The sequence below is a fragment of the Myxocyprinus asiaticus genome, chromosome 13 (assembly GCF_019703515.2).
Source record: "Myxocyprinus asiaticus isolate MX2 ecotype Aquarium Trade chromosome 13, UBuf_Myxa_2, whole genome shotgun sequence".
NCBI classification, from domain to species: Eukaryota; Metazoa; Chordata; class Actinopteri; order Cypriniformes; family Catostomidae; genus Myxocyprinus; species Myxocyprinus asiaticus.
The window spans coordinates 7,434,269-7,461,821 of NC_059356.1; the positions used below are offsets into that span (position 1 = coordinate 7,434,269).

The 27,553-nt window shown below is 41.1% G+C and overlaps 1 pseudogene; it reads left to right on the forward strand.

Annotated features, from left to right (window-relative positions):
- The first annotated feature begins 1,454 nt into the window (after positions 1 to 1,454).
- On the forward strand, positions 1,455 to 3,364 carry LOC127450586 (uncharacterized; annotated as a pseudogene).
- Positions 3,365 to 27,553: the final 24,189 nt, after the last annotated feature.

Here is a 27,553-nt window from a genome sequence, read left to right on the forward strand (position 1 = left end):
GCCTCTGGGGTGGCTTGCTGTCTTACGAAGGCGAGCCGCAACCGCATCGTTGACATGGACATGTCCTCGCAATGAGAACATGACCATCCACGAACGCTGTCTCTGTGTGAGCAGTGCCCAGACACGAAAGACAGTGATTGTGACCGTCAGAAGGCGAGAGATAACTAGCGCAACCAGGAATAACACACAATCGAAAAATCATCTTTAAAAAGACGCGTCTTTAAAAAGACGTTCCATGTGTGCCGCTCTTTTAGAGAAATATACTCTTTTAGAGAAATATACTCTTTTATTTCTGCCGAAGCACCCAGGGGCATTCTCTGCATTGCACCAGTGCAGAGGGGGGAGAAGCTGCTGAAATGCCCCGTCAGATCCAGCAGAGGTGAATGAACAGCCGTGGGAATTCAGCTCAGTGAGCATGACCGTTCGGCTCCGAAGAGAAAATCTGAATGAGTGGTTGCATACCAGCTCCTTTTATACCCATATGTCCGGGGAGTGGCATGCAAATACTTTTATCAAAGACCAGAGGTGTCTCGGGCTCCCAAGAGTGACCCCTAGTGTCACTACATCGACACAACGTCGAGTGAGTGACAGATAGGGAACCCAATTTTGGCTGTGCTGTCTGGCCATTGACATGCCTCACCTGAGTGCTGCCCAGTTGTGCTAAAAGTCGTGGCTGTTTGAGTGGTCGGCACCATAGTACAAGGGGAAGAGGGGCCCGGGGACACCGCAGTTGAGTGCTTGGAAGAGTCTGGGAGGTTGACCTCGCCACGGATTCTCACCTGAGTGACCTCAATTCACCCCCAAGCATATTTAATGATATACAGCTTATTCACTTATTATAAGCCAAAGAGTATTAGATACTCCCCGGTCGTTTAAGTGTTTCGCCCATCCTCCCTCTCTTAAGCCATACAATCTCCCTAGGCGTTATAACTCGACAGCGCCCCCACTCTGTCGGTCCTGTCATAAACACTAGCAGTGCTAGTAAACTTAGGCCTTTTCTCCCCTCTATCTCGTTCTATGTTCTTATTTTATTTATCTTATTTATTTATTTTATTTTAGTTTTTTTTTTGTTTTGTTTTGTTCTGTTCTGTTTGTTTGTTCTGTTGTGTTTTTGTTTTCTTTCAGTTCACATAGACCGAACCTATGAGAGCCATCAGGGAAAGCTGAATAATAGATTGATGACCCAGACAGCCAAAGTCATTAAGTGACCTACTTGGCTACCGCCCTGTCAAAAATCTTTATTTAGACCCGGTGCTCACCCACACAAATCTGCCACACCTGGCCAATCATGGCCAAGATAATAGGTGTCCGGCCTACATCCCACTAACTGTCTGCACCAGTTAGTCAAAACCACACACAGCTTACATAATAACATATTATTGTAGCTTGCTAACTCTGCACGGACTTGCATTGGCCTTTTTGTGCTGTTTTTCTCTCGCCACCAGTGAGCCAGTATGTCCCGATCATCCAGTCCCACCACCCACTGGGATCACCTAGAAGCCTGGCTAAGCACCATGACCAATGCCCTCCTGCCCAAAGCCGCCAGTGACCTACAGCACCTGAGCCAGGAGCAGCTGGACAATGACTTGAACAGGCTGATGGCCCACGATCCGACCCAGAGCTACAACCACAAAGAATGGGCCAAGATCATCGGGGGCCTAGCCCACAACCTCATCGTCCAGGCATGGCTGAGTGAAAAGAACAGCATCCACCTGGAGCAAGAAGCAGCAGCGCTAAAGCTCCAGGCCAAGGAGGCCCGGAGGAACCAGGCACACGCTCAAAGTCGCCTAGATCAGCTAAACCTCAAGGCCCAGGACCGGTGCGGGAGAGAGGATGAAATGGACCAAGAGCTACAAGAGAAAGAGGAAGTGGAGAGACTCCAAAGTGACCTGTCATATCTTCGTGTAGAGACAGAGCACAGAGAGCAGTTGGAGAGGGAAGCCAGAGAGGAATTAGATGGAAAACTCCAACAAGCCGAAGCTCTCCTGGTGAGAGCAGAGAATGAACTAAAAGAAAGGGACGCTAGGGCCAAGGCCTGTGAAGGCCACCTGCAAACAGCCCGAGCTGAAATCCATGCCCTGGTTCAGAAAAGAGACTATTTAAAAGACGAACTTGACAATGTTCACGGAGAACTGAAACAGTCTTACAGACTGCAATGTGACCAGAAAGGGGAAACACACACCACAGAATTTCCCCTGACCAGTGGGCCCAGGCCTCCCAGTCAAGAGTCCCTATTTCAAAAGGGGGGTGAAAGCCCACTGCTCAAGACATCACCAGCCAGCATCCAAGAACCCCTGTCAGCAGCAAGGGGGTGGGAGCCCTTCCAGAGAATCCTTGCCACTAGTCACAGCATGGCTCCCAAAGAACTTGACAAGCTGGCCAGAAACATCCCTACTTTCACTCCAAACCCTGCAGGAGGCCATGATGTGCACGCCTACCTGCAGGACATTGACTTTCACTTGCAAACTGAGGCCAACATGACCACACGAGACAGATTGTATCTGCTCCGAAATACCTCCAGCCGTGATGTGCGAAGTTTCTTAGATCAGCAACCAGAAACGGTCAAATCGGACTACCAGCAGCTACAACAGGCCTTGGTTAGAGAGTTTTCTGACCCTGAATCAGACCAAGTCTCATCGCCGCAATGGACCTTAAACAGGGCCGACATGAAACCCCACAAGCCTACTACAACAGACTCTGATGGGCCTACTTTGGAGCACAGAATGAGCCAGGAATGGAGGAGGATTTCAACTTCAGAACACTGTTCCTCTGGAATCTGCATCCTGCAGTGAGCCACCACTTAGGGGTCCTGGCCTGCCCGCGTAGTATGTCCACCCAACAGCTGCGGGACTTAACCCATAAGGCCTATGCCAAGCAAAAGACTGCTTTTGAAAAGACTGTGGAAAATCCAACAATTTGCCCTGTCTCTGATCACTGTTCAGAGCTGGCTCTAGAGGGTGCACAACAATACCACAATGACAGATTTTTCAGCAGAGAGTCGAGACCGTTCCCAGCCAGCAGAGACCAGCACAACCGTGATGGTGCCCATCCCAAGAACCAGACCGGGTGCTCTGAAAGACCCTGGAACAGGCCACATCCATCCAACAACCCAAAGGGTGGAGCCACGTGGGAAGTTGGCCGACGGCCCAGGAATAGCCAACCCCCATCGGCCAGAGCATCAAGCCCAGACAGCCAGCAGCGGAGCCCCTCTCGACACGCCCTGGACAAGCCCAAGTCTGACCTCTCACCAGAGCAGAACAGTGCAGCTACATCTGAGTCAGCAGAGATCCTGAGGATTCTAAAAGAACTCATCCAGAAGAAACCCGCAAGGGAGACAAAAAAGGACAGGCCAGACTCCTTATGACTAAGTGTAAGGCCTGAATCCAACATCCGCCCTGCCTGCCCTCTGACTGAACCTAGCACCCAGATCCCTGCTAACCAGCCACTGACCAAAGAACCAGCCATCCCATCACCAAGTGACGGCGTCACCCAACCACCTCAGCTGACGGCTGCACATCCAGAGCAAGCCAACACACTTCAACACACCGTCAACCAAAACCCCAAGGTACCACAAAGTGCTGTTTTGGTTGTCTGCCTCCCTAACGAGCCACATGAGACCAGCCCCAACTGCCTATCGGTCACCACACAAGCCCCAGTACCAAGACTCCTGGGGAACCTGATTGAAAAGGGGGTGGCCCGGAAACTCTAGGTGAGACTGGAAGCCCTGGTAGACACTGGAGCCAACCTCACCTTATTGTCATCCTAACTCTTTGACAGACTCCGAGTTGAAGCTAAGAGACAAAAAACGAACTCTTAAATCCCAAAAATGTGAGCTGAATGTACAGTCATACAGCCAAAACGAGGTCCAACTTGAACAGTTAGCTCCCATTCACCTGACCATTGGTCCTATGAGCCTGATACACCCTGTGTACATACCACCAATGGACACATACCCCCTCCTCATTGGCAAAGATCTGCTAGATCGCTTCGAGCCTCTATTGGACTTTAGACATCTGAAAATTTGGGCTCAATTGCGAGAACCTCTGCCTCTCCAGCCACCCAGATCACCCAAGCCAGACTGTCAGGTCACAAAGGTCACAGGGAATCTCACAGCCAGCCACAGGAACACCGTCTCCAACCCAGAGCAGGGTTCAAGGTCGCTACTCTGCACTTTTATACTCACCAAGAGTTTAAATCAAGACTCTGACTCCTACTGCCCCCAGGTCATGGCAGACCTACAGCTGAATGATGTAACAACAACATACATCATACTTGCACTGTGAGCAGACAACTCAGCCATCAGCCTTACACTGTTCAATGCCCTCACTGAAGACACACCAGACCTTCCTTTTGCCAGCAAGCGCACCGGCTTCCCTTTGGACACCTGTCTATCAACCATGGTGACTGCCAAGGGCACCTGCGCTTTGAACTTGAAATGGAACAACCGGTGTCTAACCCATTACTTCCTGGTCCTTCCGGACCCACCGCATGATGTCTACATTGGAGCAGATATCTTGATTCGCCTCAAGGCTCATGTGGACACTATTAATGAGGTAGTGTGGGCCCCAGAAAATTGACATCACTCCTATCGACACGGCCCTCCAAGCACTGTCTCAACTGCCCATCCTGACCAACTCACCCGTTGTCCGAGCTTGGACTGCCACCGACACAGCACTTTGCCTCTCCACAGCAATAGGATACACCCTAACACTGGGTCTGGCTTTCATCCTGTGTAAATGAATCCAACGAACGCTTCAGCTCACGAACTCACCGAGAATCTCTGTATCCTACACGCATATGGACTCTTGCTCAGCACCAAAGCCAATGCAAGTAACCGTTTTATAAATCTTTAGATGCGTCATTAAGCTTTGACCCCTTTCTTTTAAGGTGATTTTGATTCTCTGATGGTTCTCAAAGGTTGTAGTTAACTGATTGTAAATCTTGCCATTCTTTGCTCTTCTCTCTCTCTTTCTTTACTTTTTGGTATTCTGTATATGTATTCTTTGCTTAAGTTTAGTTGTATTTACCCATAGTTTTTCATTTATTAAACTCATTATATCCATGCTTGATTGTCTCTGTGTTTGCAGCTCACACATCAAAGTCACTTAAACGTTGATTTTGCTACATGCTTTTGTACTGTTAGTACTTTAGAGAACAAGAACGTTATTCTTCTTGGCCAGAAGAATAATCATTCTTAAGAGTTGATAGAAGATCATACTGTCGGTTCGGTGGACGAATAGATCAGTCGATTTAGAATTAATTCTGCTAAAATGAATTCTGAAAGATGATCTATATATATTTATAATTAATTATAACCTGTTGTAATTAAGTATCTATCTATCTATCTATCTATCTATCTATATGTATATATATATATATATATATATATATATATATATATATATATATATATCTTTTGAGATAATTTGCTACAGAGTGGAAAGCAATTAAATATACATAGGCAAAAAGGTGATTGAGAATGAAAGGATGAAATATACTTATTTATTTGGCATGTTAGGCCAGCAGAGAAGGCTTTGCTGGCCCTGAGGATTCGCCACTGAAGTTCCAATGTAATTAAGTCTGCACCACTTTACTTTTGTTAAACGTTCCATCAATGTATGCATTATTTTATTCATCAAGAAATTATAACATTACTTACAACAAGATTAACATTACCAGTTGTACACACATCACAACAAAAGGACAGGCATTGCCAATGTTGCAATATTTGAAAGACTCAAAGTTCTAAGTGCTTCCCCTCATTTAACAGACCAAGAGAAAACCAGACAGCCAGAATATGTTTGAACTCCAAGCATGCACCATTTCCTCAAGCAGCTCTACATCTTTCTTTAACTCGACACGGTGCCATGGTTGAAGCTGACGCGTTGCTCCAAAGAGTTCATTGATTTGGGCAACTCTAACATGAGTCATCCCTTTAAACATAGCACTTGAAACAGAGTGAGAGGTGTTGCAATGGTCAAAGAGGTCTATCTAGCACATGTTTACATGGGCCAACAAATTAAAAAAGCATAATATCAAGTATCAAGCAATATCAATATGCCCGCTGGTTAATGTCATCAAACAATCAGAAAGAACTCCCATTGTCACACTTCACAACGAATGCCGTATGAAACATAGTAACCTGAGGTATACATTAATTGTGGGATCTCACATATTATTAGACTCTCAAACACAGTACAAGCATAATTACATCACATTAAGCATAAGATTTCATGCTTACTAACAGTGGCACCTGGTGGCTGAGGCTGGTACCACATGCTAATTGTTGGCTAGCTAGCAAGCAAAAAATAAAATAAATAAATAAATAAATAAATAAAATATTCTCATGTGTTTAGAAAAAAAATGAGAAAGATTTTTTGAGAGAGAAAACATTTTTTTTTTTTTTTTTAAGAAAAACAAATTGAGAGAAAAAAAAATTAGATTTTTTTTTTCTTCAAGGCTTCCATTATTTCTTTTACTGTTAAGCAACCCATGGCCACGATTATGGCATTGTGACAGTTCATATGTGATGCACATACTTGCACTTAGCTGCTTAGTAACCACTGACACTGAGGTCTCTAAACTCCTCCTCTCCAACCACCCCACTACCTGCTCCCTTGACCCCATTCCTTCTCACCTTCTCCTGGCCATTTCTCCGTCCATCCTACCTGCACTCACACACATAATTAACATATCTCTCCTTACAGGCACTTTTCCCACTACATTTAAGCAGGCTCGAGTAACCCCACTGCTGAAGAAACCCACACTTAATCCCACACAAATAGAACACTACAGACCAGTCTCTCTCATCCCATTCATGGAAAAAACACTTGAAAGGGCAGTTTTCAATCAAATCTCTGTCTGTCTCTCACAGAACAAGCTGCTGGATGACAATCAGTCAGGCTTTAAAAGTGGACACTCCACCGAGACTGCCCTGCTGTCTGTCACTGAGTCGCTGAGATGGGTGAAAGCTGAATCCAGATCATCAATCCTGATTCTGCTGGACCTTTCTGCAGCCTTTGACACAGTCAACCATCAGATCTTACTCTCTACCCTCTCCTCGCTGGGCATCACAGGAACTGTGCTTGACTGGTTTAATTCCTATCTCTCAGGTAGGTCCTTCAAGGTAGCCTGGAGAGGTGAGGTATCCAAGCCACATCAGCTACTTACAGGGGTACCTCAGGGATCAGTGCTTGGGCCACTTCTCTTCTCTATATACACAACATCACTGGGACTCATCATTCAGGCACATGGTTTCTCTTACCACTGCTACGCTGATGACACGCAACTCTACTTGTCTTTCCAGCCCAACGACACCACAGTGACTGCTCGAATTTCTGCCTGCCTGGCGGACATCTCGGCCTGGATGAAGGAGCACCACCTGCAACTCAACCCAGCCAAGACTGAACTCCTTGTCTTTCCAGCCAACCCTGCTGTTGAACACAACATCACTGCGCAGCTGGGTGCAACTACAGTAACGCCTTCCAAATCGGTCAGAAATCTAGGGGTAACCATCGACAACAGACTAAATTTCACAGACCACATCTCAAAGACTGCAAGATCATGTAGATTTACACTCTACAATATCAGGAAGATAAGACCCTTCCTCTGAGCATATACTTGATTTGGAATCTCACTTAAAATAGTAAAATACTCTGTAAAGTCCACTTTGCAGGGCACTCTATGGCAATTGTATGTACCCTTTGTGATAAATAAAAGTGGTTATTGATTAGACTGTTGTCTAAACCCCCTAAAATACAAATGTACATAACTGTAAAGTGTCCATTGCCAGCAGGAATGATTCAGTTTGATTAATTATTTTCATTGTGGTTAGACAGGGAGCATCAGTAATTCCTGTATTTCAAGTGGATCTTTGCACTACTTTGAGACTGACAGCACACAGGCAGCAAGAACAAAGCTTAGAATAGAGGGACAGCAGCTGCTGTGGAGAAGAGAGTTTCATAAACCTCTACAACAGCTGGAGGATGCATATTTGCCTGCTCCCTACAGAGAGGAGCAATCAATTTGAAATCAGAGTGAAGAGAGAAGTTAGAGGGAACCACAGTGTAAGACCAGGGGGGAATATTGATTGCAATTTGTACCACAAGAACTATCAAATGATTATAGCATTACACTGCATATAAGAATTAAGGCTGTTTTGCTTAGAATATACTGCCTAAAAAATAAATAAAAACACACATACACATTGTAAATCACATTTATTTTCATACAATCATTTACCACTACATTTAGGGTTTTTGTTGGATATATATATATATATACACTACTGGTCAAAAGTTTTGAAACACTTGACTGAAATGTTTCTCATGATCTTAAAAATCTTTTGATCTGAAGGCGTATGCTTAAATGTTTGAAATTATTTTTTGTAAACAAAAATATAATTGTGCCACCATATTAATTTATTTCATTATAAAACTAAAATTTAATAATAAAATAAATAAATAAATAAAGTTTTTGAAATTGATAACTTGGACCAAATAATAAAGAAAAGCAGCCAATAAGTGCCCAACATAGATGGGAACTCTTTCAATACTGTTTAAAAAGCATCCCAGGGTGATACCTCAAGAAGTTGGTTGAGAAAATGTCAAGAGTACATGTCTGCAAATTCTAGACAAAGGTTGACTACTTTGAAGATGCTAAAATATAACACAGTTTTGATTTATTTAGGATTTTGTTTAGTCACAACATAATTCCCATAGTTCCATTTATGTTATTCCATAGTTTTGATGACTTTACTATTATACTAAAATGTAAAACAAAAAAAAAACAACAACAACAAAAATTATTAGCGTTTCAAAACTTTTGACTGGTAGTGTGTATATATATATATATATATATATATATATATATATATATATATATATATATATATATAGTAATTTATATTATATTTCGATTTTACATTATTTGACTTTGCAGGGGATTTCAAACCAATTAATTTTTCCAAGTGGAGTGAACTTACTTGTGTAGTGTAGTGCTCTGTGACCTCTTTTTTTAATGGAACACAACAGGATAATTTTGAAGAATGTTCATGCAGCTCATACAAAAACAGTTCAGAGTCTGTAAAGCTCCAAAAATGAGAAAAACAAAACACACACACACAAAAAAAAAGCACTGTAAAAGTAGTCCACACATTTACACAGGGCTAGAAAGAAGGTTGAAACGGTTGAGTCATGGTATTGTTTGTGAACATTTGGACACCTGGGGCAAGTGTTTAGAGGAGCATTCAGTGGTGGAAAGAGTACTGATTTTTTTTTTTACTTAAGTAAAAGTACTGCTACTGAAGAAATAATTAACTTGAGTACAAGTAGAAGTACTGAGAAATATTATGATTCAAGTAAGTGTAAATAAGTAGTTTGCCAAAAAACTTAAAGTTACTCTATGAAAATTATATTATATATAGTATATACTCTTCCATTTTAGAACACAAAGACATTTTTGTTCTTGAAAGAAATTGATGCTTCCTTTACCATGGATGTATTTGTTTATATGTATCTCTGTTTATATTGCGGCCAAATGGGTCATTTAAGAGCTGACTGTCCAACATGACCCCCTCAAACACAATCGCAGGGTAAGTGTGTTGATTCCATCTATCTAAACCACTGCTTGTATTGAAGTTCCAATAACATTAACGTTCCTGTCAGATACCATCATCACTAAAGCCTTGTAAGATTCAGGGGCAGCGGGCAATTTTATTGATGAGAATTTAGCCCGACAGCATAAGATACCACTAATTCCTTGCGACTCTCCTTTGGCCGTGGCAGCGCTAGATGGGCGTCCCCTGGGGACCGGCCAAGTTATGTACACCACCACTGACCTCATTCTGCAAGCTGGAATTTTACACACTGAAACAACATGCCTCTTCATCATCCATTCTCCACACCACACAGTTATCCTCGGATTACCTTGGCTGCAGGACCATAACCTGCAAATTTCATGGCATGAGAAACAGATCATGTGATTGGATCCCAGCTGCTTGTCCAAGTGTCTCAAACCCTATGTCTGTGAGTACCACTATGTTGACTAACAAGTCCAACATAGCACCACATATACCTTCTGAATATGCTGATTTGTTGAAGCCTTCAGTAAAACCAAAGCCTCACAACTACCACCGCATCGATCTAGTGACTGCGCCATTGATCTGTTACCTGGTACCTCACCTCCTAGAGGCAGAATATTTCCCCTGAAATTGTACATTGAAGAAGAACTGGCCAAGGGTTTCATTCATCCATCCACTTCACCGGCAGCAGCAGGATTCTTCTTTGTGGGAAAGAAGGATGGGAGCCTTTGTCCTTGTATTGATTATCATGGTCTAAATGATATAACGGTTAAGTTCAGATATCCCTTACCCCTGGTCCCCGCAGCTTTGGAACAACTAAGAACTGCTAAGTTTTACACTAAGCTTGATCTATGCTGCGTGTACAACCTCATTCGCATTCGAGAGGGGGATGAGTGGAAAACTGCCTTTTCTACCAGCAGTGGGCACTATGAATACCTCGTTATGCCATTCGGACTGTCCAATAGTCCATCTGTGTTCCAGTCTTTCATAAATGACGTATTCAGAGACATGCTTAACCAGGGCTTAATTGTATATATAGATGACATTCTGATTTATTCAGACACCCTGAAGGAACACATCAAGCAGGTCCGGGCAGTTCTGAAGCGTCTCATGGAACACCAATTGTATGCCAAAGCAGAGAAATGTGAATTCCACCAAACTTCAATTTCCTTCCTCGGTTATATCATCAGTCCAGAAAGGGTGTCTATGGACGAGGGCAAGGTACGAGCAGTTCTAAACTGGCCTCAACCCACTACTGTAAAGGAACTAAAATGATTCTTAGGATTTGCAAATTTTTACAGAAGATTCATTCGAAACATTAGCACTGTCACCACTCCACTCAACGCCATGACAAAGGGAGGTAATACCAAGCTTTGCTGGTCTTCTGACGCCATCCAAGCCTTTAATGAATTGAAAAGTTGCTTCACTTCTGCTTCTATTCTGCATCATCCTGATCCCAACGTACCTTTCGTGGTTGAAGTAGACACATCAAACACTGGTATTTTTTCTACGGTGTTCTGCAGGCACAGGTGCACCGCGAACGCCTTATCCACCGGGGGAATCACCGTATAGCCCCTGGCCGCCCCACCATCGAGGGTAGCGAAGGCGGGGGAACTGAGAAATCGGGACCGGGCAGTAAAAGGTGCCTCCATGATTTTGTCAGCTCCTCGTGCACTTCCGGTATGAAAGGCACTGGAGCAGGGCGTGGCTGCTTTGAGCGGCATGTCCATTATCTCTGCATCAGCCTGTGACTGGGCAATCAACCCCGAAGGAGGGAGCCCAGCTGAGGCTTCTGCGTCCGACTGGACAAGCCCACTCTCCGATGCTGCGCTCGAGAGCTCATCAGCTTCGCGGGCTCCGAACAAGAGGTTGAACTCGCCGTGAGATGAGCCGGCAGACTCATCCAGAAGCCCGATCGGGGCAGACGAGCGTGCTGGGGAACGGGAGGTCCGCAGGGGGATACCCGGCAGAGGCGATCCCATTGGAGTCCCCAAATCGCCCCCAGTGCTAGACACGCTGGCCTCAAACCGTAGGTAGAAGGACCGAGGCGGGGAGCTGCTGGGGTGGCTTGCTTTCTTATGAAAGCAAGCAGTGACCGCAACGTTGCCATGGTCATGCTCTCGCAGTGAGAACATGAACCATCCACGAATGCTGCCTCCATGTGGGTTGCGCCCAGACACGAAAGACAGCGATTGTGACCATCTAAAGTTAAGAGATAATGACCACAACCAGGAATAACACACAATCGGAAAGGCATCTTTAAAAAGACGCGTCTTTAAAAAGACGTTCCGTGTGTGCCGCTCTTTTAGAGAAATATACTCTTTCAGAAAATATATACTCTCTTTTTCTGCCCAGGGGCGTTCTCTGCAGTGCAGAGGGAGAGGCCGCTGAAATGCACCGTCAGATCCAGCAGAGGTGAATGAACAGTCATGAGAATTCAGCTCAATGAGCATGACCGTTCGGCTCCGAAGAGAAAATCTGAATGAGTGGTTGCATACCAGCTCCTTTTATGTCTGGGGGAGTGGCATGCAAATACCACTCGCCAATTTTCATTGGCCTTTTATCAAAGACCAGAGGTGTTTCGGGCTCCCAAGAGTGACCCCTAGTGTCACTACATCAACACAACGTTGAGAGAGTGACAGATGGGGAACTGTAGGTTTATAAATGATTTATTTCATTATTAACATATCAACACATAGCAGGTCCAAGGTAATCCTCAGCAAACATCGACAGTTCTTGGGACTGTCTCATTCAGTCCTTTTTGAGTTGGACAGTTTGACGTGCTGCGTAGCCAGAACAAGTACTTTAACTGTGTATCTTGGGTCATCATCCTGGAACTAAAGTTTGATTCAGTTCACTAGTGTGTCAATTTTTTCTTTGCCCAGTTGTGAAATGCTCTGACCAATAAAATATGAGCTTTGGATCACATATCAGGAGCCACTACAATTACTAAAACCAGCGCAACAGGTGGTGCTAAAGCACAGAAAGCTGTTTTTTTCCACCGACACTGAATACTGAAGGAACTCGAGGAGGAAATCCTGAACCAGCAGCAAGGATGTCATTTGCATAAAATGCTTTAAAATCTTAAACAGTTTTTCTTATATGGGTTCTCTTAACATGTAAATGATATTGCTGCATCACTGCCTTGCATCACCTTAAACAAATTCTGATCTTACGTGGATTGTCTTTATAACGTATTCCATATTACTGCATTTTGCCTTTGAATTTCATCTTCTCTTATATCTCTAATATAATATATATTGTGCCATCTTTGCCTTTGTATCACTTTTTTAAATAAACAACTGTACAGATCTTAAGTGTTTTTCTTTGCCAAATATTAATAATATTAATATTATTGCTGTGACTTGCAGTGCACTCTGTATTAATGTCTTTGTATCAAAATACATTTAGTAGCAGGTAAGTAAGGTTTATGCATTACTTTATTAGGATAAAACCTGTGCTGGATTTGTGCTTCTTTCGAAGCATATGCCAAATATTCAGTCGACTGAAGCTTCACACCTCATGGATTATGCATATGTGTTGTCGGTTTGACACAGGCTTCAACATCAACATCATTATTTGCATTTACATATTTACTCTTTTGATCTGCATCTTGTGGCATTCATCAGTCCCTTGACCTTTCAGTCATCTAAGATTTCAAATAGTAAGATAACCATTTAAGGCATTTTCTAGTCCTAAACATTTTTATAGATATGGTTTGAACTATTGTCTACTTTTCATATATTTCATAGTTCTCTATTGCCTGCAATCCTTTTTCCCCTTCTTCTGGGACACCAGAAGAATTTCAGTTTCATGTGTAATTTTTCCTTTGGTTTTCTGGTAAGTGCACCTATGCTCGCCCCTTTTTGCAAGGGCCATATGCAAAGCATGAAACTTCTTGTCTATGCTTCTCCGCAGCTGCAAGGAGTCAAAATTTTGCAATTGCAAGTCTCCTTCTCCTCCAACACATTCACACAACCCTGACACTTACCACTATATTCTCTCCTCAGGCAGTGCATCTAAGACTTGCAACATGCAACCGCGGTGCTCTTGCTAGTGTCTCAATCCATATCCTAAGCAGCGCAAATGTGCTGTCCAGGCACTGCACCTGCTTTGTCTTTCTGGCCATACTACTAGGCATTCCACAACACCACAACTGTGGTGTGCTTTCTTCTATCAGCACAATATACTCCTCCTAAGCAGTGCAACATGCTGTCCAGGTGCTGCAACTGCGGCATGTCTTTCGGGCCGTGCTTATAAGTGTCTGACACTGAAAATGTGGCTTATAAATAAAGCATTTAATTTCCCTTCACATTGCAAAGCATTATCTTTGCAGGGGTCTTGCACAAACAATGCTCGCCCTTATCGTTGGGCTCAAATGCAAACGTTGTTTATCCTTCAGTAAAGGGCATTACAAAAAAACTTTTGCCCTTATCCAAGGGCTCAAACTTAATGTTGTTCATCCTTTGGCAAGGAAATTGCACAAACAGTGTATGCCTTTATCGAAGGGCTCAAACGCAAGCATGGTTTTTCCTTCTGCAGGGGTATTGTACAAACTATGCCTGCCCTTTTCGCAAGGGCTCAAACACAAAGCATTGTTTACCCCTCTGTAAAGATATTGAACAAACAAGGTCCACCCATTCGCAAGGGCTCAACAGTTCTCATAAGCTAGCCTACCCTTCTTCAGGGTATGGCACAATAGTAGGATGTTTGTACAGTCATATATGGGATTATCTTTGCATCATTCATTTATATTTCTTCTTTCAGATTTGTCCCTCACCTTCTGAAGACCTTGTTGTTGACCTGAATCTAATTAACTGGATTTTAATTTTCTTTTTGGGGGCATCGGTTTTAAATTAGTTTCTAATTCCTTTTGGGAATTTCTCTCCCCTGTCATCATTGTTTTCTTGCAGGATCTGATGGTTTTGAGCAAGTATCTAAGTGCTGAACCGTAGGACGGGGATTAAACTAAATTATCTAATTATCCCTGCATTCATATTAGTTCCAATCATTCCGAGTCTTTTCTGATAGAAATGGAAGTGTAAGCGTAGTTTTAGCAGGAAGATTCAGGATCTTTACGCATTCATTGAGTTCAGGCATCTAATTTAAAATACAATCAAGCCTCTGCTTTATAAACTCTGCACAGCTGTCTTTCATCGGCCGTATGCCTCCATTGTTTTCAGCACCCTGACGATCATTTGCATCTCTTTCTATGTGAAAGGGCCATTTGTCAGCCATTCGCCTCTCATAATCACATCTCCTTTGGTGTGCAAACGCCCAAAGGTCAACTGTTCGGCCAGAGAGTAGAAAAGTGACTTATGTCTCTGAAATATAGGTGTCCTGAGAAATCTCACCTCAACACATAAAGGCTTTTCACAAGTCTCTCTCATTTAATTTTCTCTCTCCCATAAATGTCACTAATAAACTGTCAATAAAAGCATGATTCATTAAAATCTAATAATCAAATATAATTTAATCAGATTTCATTAATCCACCTCAGTCTTCTTTGCACATCCATGGCTCTGCCTCAGCTGAACTGTACAGGGAAAACTGAAGAAAAATTATGGAGCTGCTGCAATCAAAAATGTAGGACACAGCAGGAGAACATTATGTTTTCATACAGAATTCATAAAGACTTCTGAGCTGCCATACAGATAGCATAGCATGTTGTGATAATGAGTTTGTAGACATGGGGGGTGTGAAGCACATAATTATCATAGTCCTCATAAAGCAAATAGTTCATGCTGTACATTCATGAGAATTTAATATATCTTGAGTTATTTAGATGGAAAAAATATGAGCATTACAAATGCTGAGTAATTGGTAATATTTTACAATAAGGTTGTATATGTTACCATTAGTTAAGGATATAGTTAAGGTGAACTAACAATGAGCAATACCAAAACCATTAAAAATAATAATACAGATAATCTGTATAGTTCTGACTCTAAATTCTGATTGGATGAGCCACATTTAAAGCCATTGTAAAATAGCCAATATGCACACCTGTGTCCACACATCAGTTCATTTCAATATTCACACAATAAGTTGTGTTGTTGCTTGGCAATCGTAAATAACTAAACTCTGCCTAAAAAACACAAGTTCTTCCTTGTCTTGACTTGACTGGGGCTTTTCCAGCTCATTCTGCATTACTGCATGTTCCTTCATCACTCTCACATGCAAATAATGTAAAGCAGTTCTGTCCTAAGCTATCCCTGTAAATATACAGTATCTACTGCAATATAAACAGTGTAGCAAAATCTCTAGCAGAATAACACATTTCTACTGTCACAAGGTATGTACAGTACCTGCAATGCTACTTTCTGTCTGCACGTCTTCAGGCATACAAGACATACAAGAATAATGTCCTAAATATTTTCTTTTTATTAATGCTATTAACATTAATGGCACAAAGTTTTACCATTTGACATGAGATTGATGTGACATTGACTCTACTGAATCTCTGAGCTAAGATAAGTGTGTGTGATTGTAACATACCCCAACAATCTGTAAAGTACTGCAAAAAGAAGAAAATGAAAATGTAAAAGGGTTTGCATTTACCCTGTTTAGGGGTTTATTCTGTACTTATGTTCATGAAACAAAATACTGATGGAATTGTCCACCCAAAAATGTAAATACTGTCATCATTTATTTGACTTTGTACCAAACCATGAGACCTCTACAAAACACAAAAGTAGATGTTTACACTGCTTTGTTTTTTTTTTTTTTTTTTCAAACAATGAAAGTGAATAGGGACTGACACTGTCAAGCTCCAAAAAGGACAAAAGGCACCATAAAAGCTGCTTGTGTGCCATATTCCAAGTCTGTTGAAGCCATAGACCTATAGTATATACTAGCTATGGCGGATGGGTTAGTAAATTATATTATTTCACCTTTTTCAAACTATTCCTTTAAATATTGTCCTCAGGATATTTTTTTTCCCTCTTCACTCTCTCTAATTTCACACTGTATATTTGTGGGGGTAGAAAGAATGTTAAAGGGTCAGCAAAAAAAAAAACAAGCTTTGAGCTTTGCCCATGGAAAACATATTTAAGGTCACTCACATTGTTGACCCTATTCTGCTTATTTGCTGGTGATGGAGATAATGTGTTGGAGAGCTTTGAGACTGAACACACACACCAACGCATGACTGATAGAGTGAGCGGTGTAGGGGAAATTGTTCTCTCAAGGTCACCTAAACTTAGGTCACTCTGAGCAGCTCTCAGGCGATAATGGACCACAAAAACTGAAACCCTGCTCTGCCATGATGCTTCAGGCACAAACAACAACAAACAAGTTCTCCTGAATTTATTATTTACATGTAAGCTGTTCAGTTTGTTTACGCTAAAGGTGTGAAATGTGTAGCACATGGATTATGTAGAAACACTATCACTGAAATAGGTATCCTGAGAAATCACAGCTGTCTCTGTCAAAGCACAAGACTTTGTAAACCATGAAAACAACTCTGACCATGGTCCCTGGGTTCCTTACAAAAATCTAGAGTTCTGGAAAACATGCACAAATTTGCCACTAATTATTTTTGCATGCAAATGAGATTTGCGATTTTTGATCCAAATTATTGCTAGTTTGTAGCTCTTCACTGGTAGTGGTGATCCTGCTGGAAAACTTTTGCAACAATGGACAATTTGCCACTACTGGCAAACACTTCTATGGCAAACCGATAAAGAGTTTACTCAAAACCTGTTTGCTTGTGAAATAATGGTTGGCATATTTGCAGCATGTTTGCCACAGATAATTGCCATAACTCTAGATTTTTGCAGTTATCTGCTGTGAATCATTTTGATGACATAGACAACTGAACAGCTTTGGCATTATTCCACAAATGCTGTCGACAGACCTTAAGTTGTACAGAACCCAGAACATTCCTTTAAACACAGGGAAGTACTGTGAGTGTTAAAGGTGTAGTTTTATTCCACAAAACATATTTCTGAGACACCAGCAACAATAAATTATTTCTTGCAAAGTTGACCAGGGCAAAATCAATTTAGAAAATGCCTTTGCATTTATGCTGTGCTGAACAGCTTTGGCATTATTCCACAGATGCTGTCGACAGACCTTAACTTGTACTGAACCTACAACATTCCTTTAAACACAGGGATGTACTGTGAGTGTTAAAGGTGTAGTTTTATTTCACAAAACATATTTCTGAGACACCAGCAACAATAAATTATTTCTTGCAGAGTTGACCAGGCCAAAAACAATTCAGAAACTTTCTTAAGCTGTGCTGACATCTGTAAAACACTGTTCTCCTTTTGTGGAAATAATCAGGGGTGTTACACTGTGTGATCTGCATTCTGACCTCTATGCTGTCATGTCTTTTGGACAGCTGAAACAACTATTTCCAGAATATTATTTTTTTAGGTTACAAACTGGTAATTACAAGAGCTATAAATGTGGCTTATGAGGACATTTCTAAAGTCCCAATAATTAAAATCACTTAAAAAACATACTAAACTATGTTTTTTTGAAAATGTAAAAATGCAGAAAGTTTTTTGTGAGGGTTAGGTTGAGGGGTAGGGTTAGGAGATAGAATCTACAGTTTGTACAGTATAAAAATCATTATGTTTATGGAGAGTCCTCATAAGGATATCTGCACCAACACGTGTGTGTTTGTGTGTGTGTGTGTGTGTGTGTGTGTGTGTGTGTAGCACACTGACAAAGATAGTGAGATAATGAAACAAGGATCACTACTGCACACATCACAATTCAGTAGTCACCCTGCTGTGAGCTGTACTCTGTCTTTCTGTTCCAGTTTGTTGTGTGTGATTTTCTTATCTGTAATGTATCCAGCACTAATACTAAGATTGATGAGAGCAGATGTGCTCTACACACACATACTTAGACATGAGTCACTTCACTCCACTTAGCTGATCTTGGACAGGGGACGAGAACAGAAAATGTGACATATGGGCAAACAAGCATATGTTACTGTTGCTACATTTCATTTTTTATCTAGGCATGGTAGTGCCATGAAATGTTTTTTTTTTTATTTAATTATTTTTTTGTATTATTATTATTACTAAATTTGTCCCCTACACTTAGCAGGGCCCTCAAAATGGTGACTTGAAGTTACTTTGGCAATGTTCTGAATGAATACACACGTAGTTAACAAGGAGGTCTATAATACCTGGAGAGAGCTATCTGTTTGCATTCCCATTCAATGGGAGTTTCTTGGCTGGTGTAGCCCCCGAAATATGCAACCTGCATGCAGCCATCTTTACTCATTGGCACTCAGCTCTGGAAATATTTGTCACTGGACTTAATTGCTCTGAAGCTGCTGGGAAATTATATCATGACAGCACTGATTGACTGGTCCTTATATAGCTACTAGAGCGATTATCCAGAGCTGTGATGTCAAATGCAGCAGAAAGGAAAAAATATAAGCCCCTTCAACATGATCATATGGGAAATAGACTTCAATTCTGACAAGGAAAATTCCCTATCAGATATTTTTGCAACCTCCGAGACATGGGAGCTAATCACGCTCCAATAAACATTGATGAGCGTGATCTTGAGTTTGCTTTTTCACTCTAAAATTACATTTTTACTTCACTGTTGATTAAATTTAAAGTTGGAGTTTGGGGTTAGGGGAAGAGTTAATAAAATATGCATTCCTGTGAACTGTATTACATCATTCATAACTACAAATGCAACTTGCTTTTGGCACACTTTTAAGAGTCCTCCAAAACTCTGTTACTAATGAGCAACAGTTGCAAATTAAAACATGTTAATTTGTTGGAATTAGCACTGTCAATCAGATACATTGTTTAATCAAACTCATTACATGATATGCTGATTAATTAATCAAACTGTATGTATAATGATGAAATAATTCTAAATAATCGTATTTAAATAATTATAAACTTTCTAAGCACTTTCTAAGAACACATCCATGTAAACATGCATCAGACGGACACTTTTGGATTGTCTCACTTTGGTTGAATTGCGTCATTAATAGGGTTTTTAGGATGTTGTGAGAAGTTATACGTAGGTTGAAATTTACAAAAACACATCTCGATACCCCTGCATTCGGAGTTGTTCTCCACCCAGCTTCATTTTAACACAAAAATGCATCATCTTCTTGTGCTGCTGTTGGTATGTGGTTTGTTGCTTGTACAGCTGAGAGTTGCCTGTACAGCTGGAGTTGGGCTTACTGCCCCCTGCTGACTGAGACCCGTAAAACATGAAGACCAGTACTTCAAGTTTGAATTGCTCCGATGGTAGGAATATTCCTTATTACTGTCCTGGGGTATAATAAATTGCGTTAATTATTTATTCTATTATTATATAATTAATGACACAACACGTTAAATTGACAACCCTCATTGGAATATATGGCTATTTTTGAATGGCTTTCAGTGAAGAAGGATGCATAAAGATTTTTAGCGGCATAAAGGCCTTTTCACATCAAATGCGATAATGAGAAGCTAATCACCAGTGAATGGCTCTTTCCCATAGAAAGCAAAGCAAATGACTGCCGATGATAATTTACAAAAGGTGCTGCTAATCGACAAGCAATTTTACCCCGGTACGGTAGGTGGATCAGCAACCTTTGGGCTGGTCTGCCCTCCGCCCATGACGGTCCATGAGAAAAAGAGGTACTTGACAAGCAGATCGAAAAAAGAAAACTGATTTATCTACAAGCTGCTGCAGTATTCCCCAAAAAAAAGATCTCATAGATATGTCATATGCAAACAAAAAATCCTCTTAGATTGGCCAGGAATCAGACCCGGGTCTCCTGCATGGCAGGTGAGAATTCTACCACTGAACTCCCAGGTCCAATTCAAGGCCAATGCAAGAGGAGTGTTCTCTAACCCAGAAACTATCTCAAAGTCTTTCCTTTACCTGACAGAACTTTGTCTTAGGACAGGCACATCGGTGGTTCAGTGATAGAATTCTCACCTGCCACACGGGAGACCGGGGTCTGATTCCTGGCCAGTGCAAGAGGATTGTTTGTTGGCATATTATATCTTTAAGAACTTTACTTTGGGAACTGTGAGCATTGGTTGTTCAATGTAAGAGTTGTGTTCATTTTACTCTTTAATTATGGGGATTGTTTTTTGGCATATCCAATATCTATAGGAACTTTACTTTGGGAACAGTGAGCACTGGTTCCTCAGAATTCAATGCATGAGTAGTGTTCATTTGTCTCTTAAATCAGCTAGAACCCTTAAACGAAATGGAAGCCTATCCATTATTTCTGAGAATTTTGTTTTGGGAGTTGTGGACATTGGTGGTTCACTGATAGAATTCTTGCCTCTCACATATGCGGCCCTTTCCAGCATGGAGGCAGGAATTCCACCAATGAACCACCAATGCCCACATATCCCAAAACAAAGGTCTCACATAACACAGATAGGCTTCCATTTCATTTAAGGGTTCTAGGTGATTTAAGGGACAAATGAACACTACTCATGCATTGAATACTGAAGAACCAATGTTCACTGTTCCCAAAGTAAAGTTCCTACAAATATTGGATATGCCAAAAAACAATCCCCTTCATCGGCCAGGAATCGGACCTGGGTTTCACGCGTGGCATGTGAATCTAACAATGAACCGCAAATGCTTCTGCCTTAAAACAAAGTTCTGTCAGGTATAGGAAAATCTTTTAGTTAGTTTCTGGGTAATAATACCAGTAAGAGCTAAAGCTCTTTCTTAAATGAACACTGCTGTTGTATTGGCTTGAAATCAGACCCAGTCTCCCACGAGACAGGCACAAATTCTTCCACTGAACTATCAATGCGCACAACTCCCAATCCAAAGTTCTCACATATCATGGATAGGCTGTCATTTCTTTTAAGGGTTATGGCTCATTAAAGAGCCAAATGAACACTACTCTTACACTGAACAACCAATGCTCATTGTTCTTAAAGTAAAGTTCCCACAGATATTGGATATGCCAAAAAACAATCCTCATGCATTGGCTGGGAATCAGACCCAGGGCCTCATTTCCCAAAAGCATCATAAGCCTAAGTAGATCATAGAATCCATTTTACGATTGATCTTAGTTTTGCGGTCCATTTCCCAAAGCCATCGTAACTTAAGTAGTACTTGAAAATGGTCATAGATTAACAAGTGCTCCGGAGTAGTCGTAGATTGCTAAGTGCATCTTAAGCAAAGAGACTCAGTGGAGACACCAGCAGGCTAACCCTAAAAACTACATGGATGCATAAAGATAGGTATTTTAGATGAAAAAAGAGAATGATTTATATATACACTGCGTGCACAATTATTAAGCAAAGTGTTTTCCTCAGGATTAATTTTATTGTTGAACAAACACAATGCTCTCAGTCAATCCAAAATGTTATTGAACCTCAAACCTGAATGTTTAACAAAGGAAAAGTGAGTTTTGTCTTTCTCAGGGGAATATATAAGTGTGCACAATTATTAGGCAACTATTAGTATGCACAATTATTAGTCAACTAAATTACAAAAATAATTTCTTCCAACTCAATTGTTTATTCTCAATTTTTAGAGTAAGCACAACAAATAAGTAACACAAAATGACAGTTAAATAAAAATTTTTGCCTTTCAAAAATATTCAGTGACCAATATAGTCAACCTTCTTTTCAATAACTGCCATGAGCCTTCAATCCATGGAGTCTGTCAGTTTCTTGATCTGTTCACGATCAACTTTCGCTGAAGCAGCAACCACAGCCTCCCAAATGCTGTTCAAAGAGGTGTATTGTCTTCCCTCACTAAAATTCTCATGTTTGAGAAGGGCCCACAAGTTCTCAATTGGATTTAAGTCAGGTGAGGAAGGGGGCCAAGTCATTATTTGCGCATCTTTGAGGCCCTTACTGGCTAGCCAACCAGTGGAGTACTTGGATGAATGTGATGGAGCATTGTCCTGCATAAAGATCATGGCCTTCCTGAATGCTGAGGACTTCTTCCTGTACCACTGCTTGAAGAAAGTACTTTCCAGAAACTGGCAGTAGGTTTGGGAGTTGAGTTTCAATCCATCTTCAACTCGAAAAGGTCCAACTACCTTATCCTTAATGATAGCAACCCACACCAGTACCCCTCCTCCACCTTGCTAGCGCCTGACTCGAAGTGGTGCCCTGTGTCCATTAGTGATCCAGCCATGGGCCCATCCATCTGGTCCATCAAGAGTCACTCTCATTTCATCTGTCCATAAAATCTGTCTTCAGGTATTTATTTGCCCAATCTTGATGCTTCAACTTGTTAATCTTATTCAGTGGTGGTCGTGTTTTAGCCTTATTAACATGGCCATGACTCTTGACACTTGACACCTTGTACTTCTGGATACTCCAGGTAGGTTGCAGTTCTGGAATATGGTGGCACTGGAGGATAATGGGGTCCTGGTAGCTTCACGTTTAATTCTTCTCAAGTCTTTTGCAGTTAATAAGTGCCTTTTGTTCTCCATGCGTTTTTGGTGCCCCAGTTGACTATTTGCAACAAATCGTTTGATTGTCCAGTGGTCACGCATCAATAGTTTAGCTATTTCAAGAGTGTTGCATCCGTCTGAAAGGCATTTTTACAATTTTTTACTTTTCAGTGCCAGTTAAATCTCTTTTTTGGCCCATTTTACCTGAGGTAATGAAACTGCCTAATAATGTACACCTTGATATAAGGTGTTAGTCACTTTCTTCACACCCTCCCTCATTACACAAATATATATCAAATAAAATGATTGAATCCAATAAGCATTCAAGTTTATATGGTTTGGAGTTGGAAAATTTGCATGGAAATAATGATAAGATCAGAATACTCACTTGCCTAATAATTGTGCACACAGTATATATATATATATATATATATATATATATATATATATATATATATATATATATATATATATATATATATTTTTTTTTTTTTACAGTTGTTAATCTGGAACTGGGATATTTTTAAATGAATTACACAAGTTTGGTGCAGACAAGATTTGATTAATTTATTTGGTTGGTTTGTAAAAAATTGATCACTCAAGTTCACATTGAGTGAAAACATAATAGAAAAAACATAATTCATTTAAGACAGCCTAGAAAGATATATATATATATATATATATATATATATATATATATATATATATATATATATATATATATAAAATATTTATTACATGTTGGCATGCTTCAAAACCAGCAACATATTGGACATGCTGGGGATCGTGGTATGGTCTCCCCTGCCCATCTTCAAATTCATCCTCCTCAGTTTCTTCCTCCAGCTGCTCTTCACGAACACTCAAGGGTGCTCTAGCTGCAATATGCAGCATTGCACTTACTACAATAACTGCACAACACTTTGGAGGGGCAAACAGCAGACCACTACCCAACTTGTGGATGCACCTGATGCGTAATTTCCATCGGCCAATCGTTCTCTCAACGGTACTCCTGGCAACACGGTGAGCTTCATTGTACCTTTCCTCCCTCTTGTTTTGGGGGTTGGCCACAGGAGTAAATAGAAAAGGCCTCAAGGGATACCCACTGTCTCCACGGAGCCGCCATTCATCCCTGGAAGCGTGTGCCTCCTGACCAACAGAAGAGTTGGAAAAAACGAATGAGCCATGACTGCTGCCAGGCCATCTCACCATAATATCAGTTATGAGCCCCTGATGATCACACACAACTTGGCAGTTAATAGCAGCATACCCTTTTCTGCATATGTATGCATGGCCCTCATTGGAAGGGGTGTGAATAGGAATTAGTGTTCCATCAATGACCCCAATGACTTGGGGGATATTGTGTTTTAAAAAAAAATAAAAATTCTGCATTGCAGCATTGTCTTCTCTGGAGATGGGGAATTTTATGTGCTCTGGGATGTGCCGAAGCAATGCAGTGGTGACAGCCTACAAAGACATTGACACTGAGGCCTTGGATAGCCCATGTCCATCTCCAAGAACCTCTAGGAAGCTTCCCGTTGCATAAAATCTTAGTGCTGCCAAAAGCTGGGGTGCAGGGTTCAGTGCAAATTTCCTCTTGGTTGCTCTTATCAAGTCTGCTTCAATCAAATTGAGAAGCATCAAAATCTCTGTCCTTCGCAGTCTATACTTCTCAAGGACCGCTGAATCATTGAATATCTCCAGTGGATTGATGGAATGCCTCAAGAAGGCATTGACTTGCACCAACCTACTCTTGGGATGCTGTCGTCACTGTAGCTCTTGCTCCCTTTCCCTCAAACGAATTACACGGTGTATTGCAGCCATGTCTAGTTTAAAGAAGCAATTAATGCTTGGAGTGGTGGTGGTGTAGTGGACTAAAGCACTGAACTGGTAAGCAAAAGGTTGTTGGTTCAGTCCCGACAACCACCACCATTGTGTCCTTGAGCAAGGTACTTAACTCCAGGTTGCTCCAGGGGGATTGTCCTTGTAATAAGGGCACTGTAAGTCACTTTGGATAAAAGTGTCTGCCAAATATGTAAATGTAATGCCTCCCTTTTATATACTGTGAGAATGTAATGGATGGGCCTGTATGTGATTCAAACTGATTGTCATCTGACACATCTGACACTCATAAAGAGATGAACCATTCCAAAATAAATGATTCCATGTTTAAGACATGTTGTGTTCATTACGTATGATGTGTCCTAAATATCATGTCATTTGTGGCCAATTTGTGAGAATCAGGATGTTGCAAACATGATCTTGGAAAGCTGTTGGTAAGAGTACAGTCAACAACACCAAAAAATAACACAGTAAATGTGTTTAAAATTAGATGCTTGTATTTGTACATTGAATTCTCTAGGCTGCTAGCTGGGTCATGGCATTTTTGTGATACCATTTATAGGCATGATTTTTAACCTTGTAGGGCTTTACTGGTTGTTTAGATCAGTGTTACTATCAGAAATCATTAATAATTATTTCTGTAGTTATTAATTCATATTTAAATTAATTAATTGGATCTAACTCATTAAAACCTCATATGGGACTCCAGTAAATGTAGTGTGCTACGTTTAGGAGCAAGTTTGGTTATTAGCAATAATTAATAATTATCAAAGATAATTATTAATTATTAAAATCAATAGAACATTGATTAGAATCAATGTTAGCTTTTTTTAAATCCTTTAAATCAACAGTTATCAAAGATAATCACTAATCATTAACATCGATGAAACATTAATTAAAATTAATACTAGCTTATTGATCATTCAAATTCAATCATCAAAGATAATTATCAATTATCAAAAATCAATAGAATATTAATAAGGATTAACAATGACGGGGCACCACCCTGAAATCAGGGACTAATAACCGAATAGTAAAACAGTCTCAATATTAGATTGTTTTCTTAGGAAAATCGGCATCCGAAGAATATCGATTTTCGGGAACAAAAACAATGAATGAAGGTTTGAATCCGAGCACTGACATCCCGTCAGCATGACACAGGCGTATGCAAAACAAACCAAAACACTTCTCTTTGTAATATAAACAAAAGTTTATTTATGCAGTAATATCAATTAATAATTAATACAATGCAGTCAATAAACTTCCGACTTACAACTACAAACTAAACAGTGATATGATTAGATATGGAAATAAAAATAACTCTATAACACATAGGGCGTGTGTGTGTGACAGTGTGTGTGTAAGGAGGGACGTGCACAAAAGAGTGGACGTGACTCTCGTGGAGAGTATGTCAAGCAAAAGACTTCCGGCAAGGGAATATGACCGCGAATGGGGGCGGAGATGGCGTCTACCAGTTACCGCGTATATCCGCTTGTATGATAGCTTAGGGACAAAGCTGGGCTTTAGCATTTAAGCTATCTACGAGCCAAAATGTGTGCCAGAATGTTTGTGAGGAGTCGCGTGCCTGCGCGTGTGTGTGTGTGTGTGTGGTTAGTACGAGAGAGAGAGAAGTGACAGCCCTAAAGCTGATTTCGCAATAGTGGGAGAGAAAGCAGCTGTTTAGTTCATCGCTCAGAGACGCGGTTGACGGCTCGTAAACAGTCCCGCATACTTTGACTATTTTGTGGATGAACTCAGTTGCTGTCTCACCCGCGATGGCGAAATTGCACAACAATCCAATTTGGTTGGACCACAATACAGCAAAACAAATTCGTGATAATTAATACCCTGAGTATTAATAATGAGCAGACATGGCGGTCTGTAAACTGTACAAGCAAAAACCTTGAAACACAAGAATAACACACTATAATATTCTATCTCTGCCCAGACGTAACCTCTTACTTGAATCGCATGAGGACACAGGTAGAATGTGTTTTCCTCCGTCCTTTAACTTTGACCCGGTTCCTTGAGGCTCGTGTGATGACGGGAGGCCGTTTCCTCGCTCTGTTGGTGGGCGGTACGGCTGTTGATTGTCATCAGGCGGTATGGCTGTTGATTCTCGGCGGGCTGGTGGAGAACTCAGAAATGTTGACTTGATTGAAGATGGAAGAGAAATCTTTAATCTCTTCACTTCTGTAGACAAACGGATGAAGATGTGAATTGCTCGGCGGTCTCCTTCGGATCCATTAGAGTGTTTGGTTGAACACAGAGTAATCTCAACTCGTCCAGCGAGATGGAGATTGTATGGCTACAGTTTTAAGTCGGACATTACTCCCTTGTGCCACGAGGTTGCACCGGAGAACAGCAAAAGCTACGTCTTTATTCGGTGAACGAAGTCGCTGGAAGCGAAATCTTTAAGCATTTCAGAATTATTTGAACTCCTGATGATGTCATGTTTGAGGGACGTTCTGTTGTGTGCCTCATCCAATAGGAGTTGAGAGCTCGATTCTTTAGTGAGCAAGGCTTCCTGGATTTGTAGTCTATTTTGGACTCCCTTTGTTTGATTTTGGTGTGATTTTTATCAGTAAAATTTACGACATGGAATGTGTGGGGGCTGAGTTAGGTTTTATGACTGTTAGGCCTGCCTTTGTCTTCTATCTGAATACATGAGGCCCAACACATTTCAGAGGTATTTCAACTCCCGATGATGTCATGTTTGAGGGACGTTCTGTTGTGTGCCTCATCCAATAGGAGTTGAGAGAATG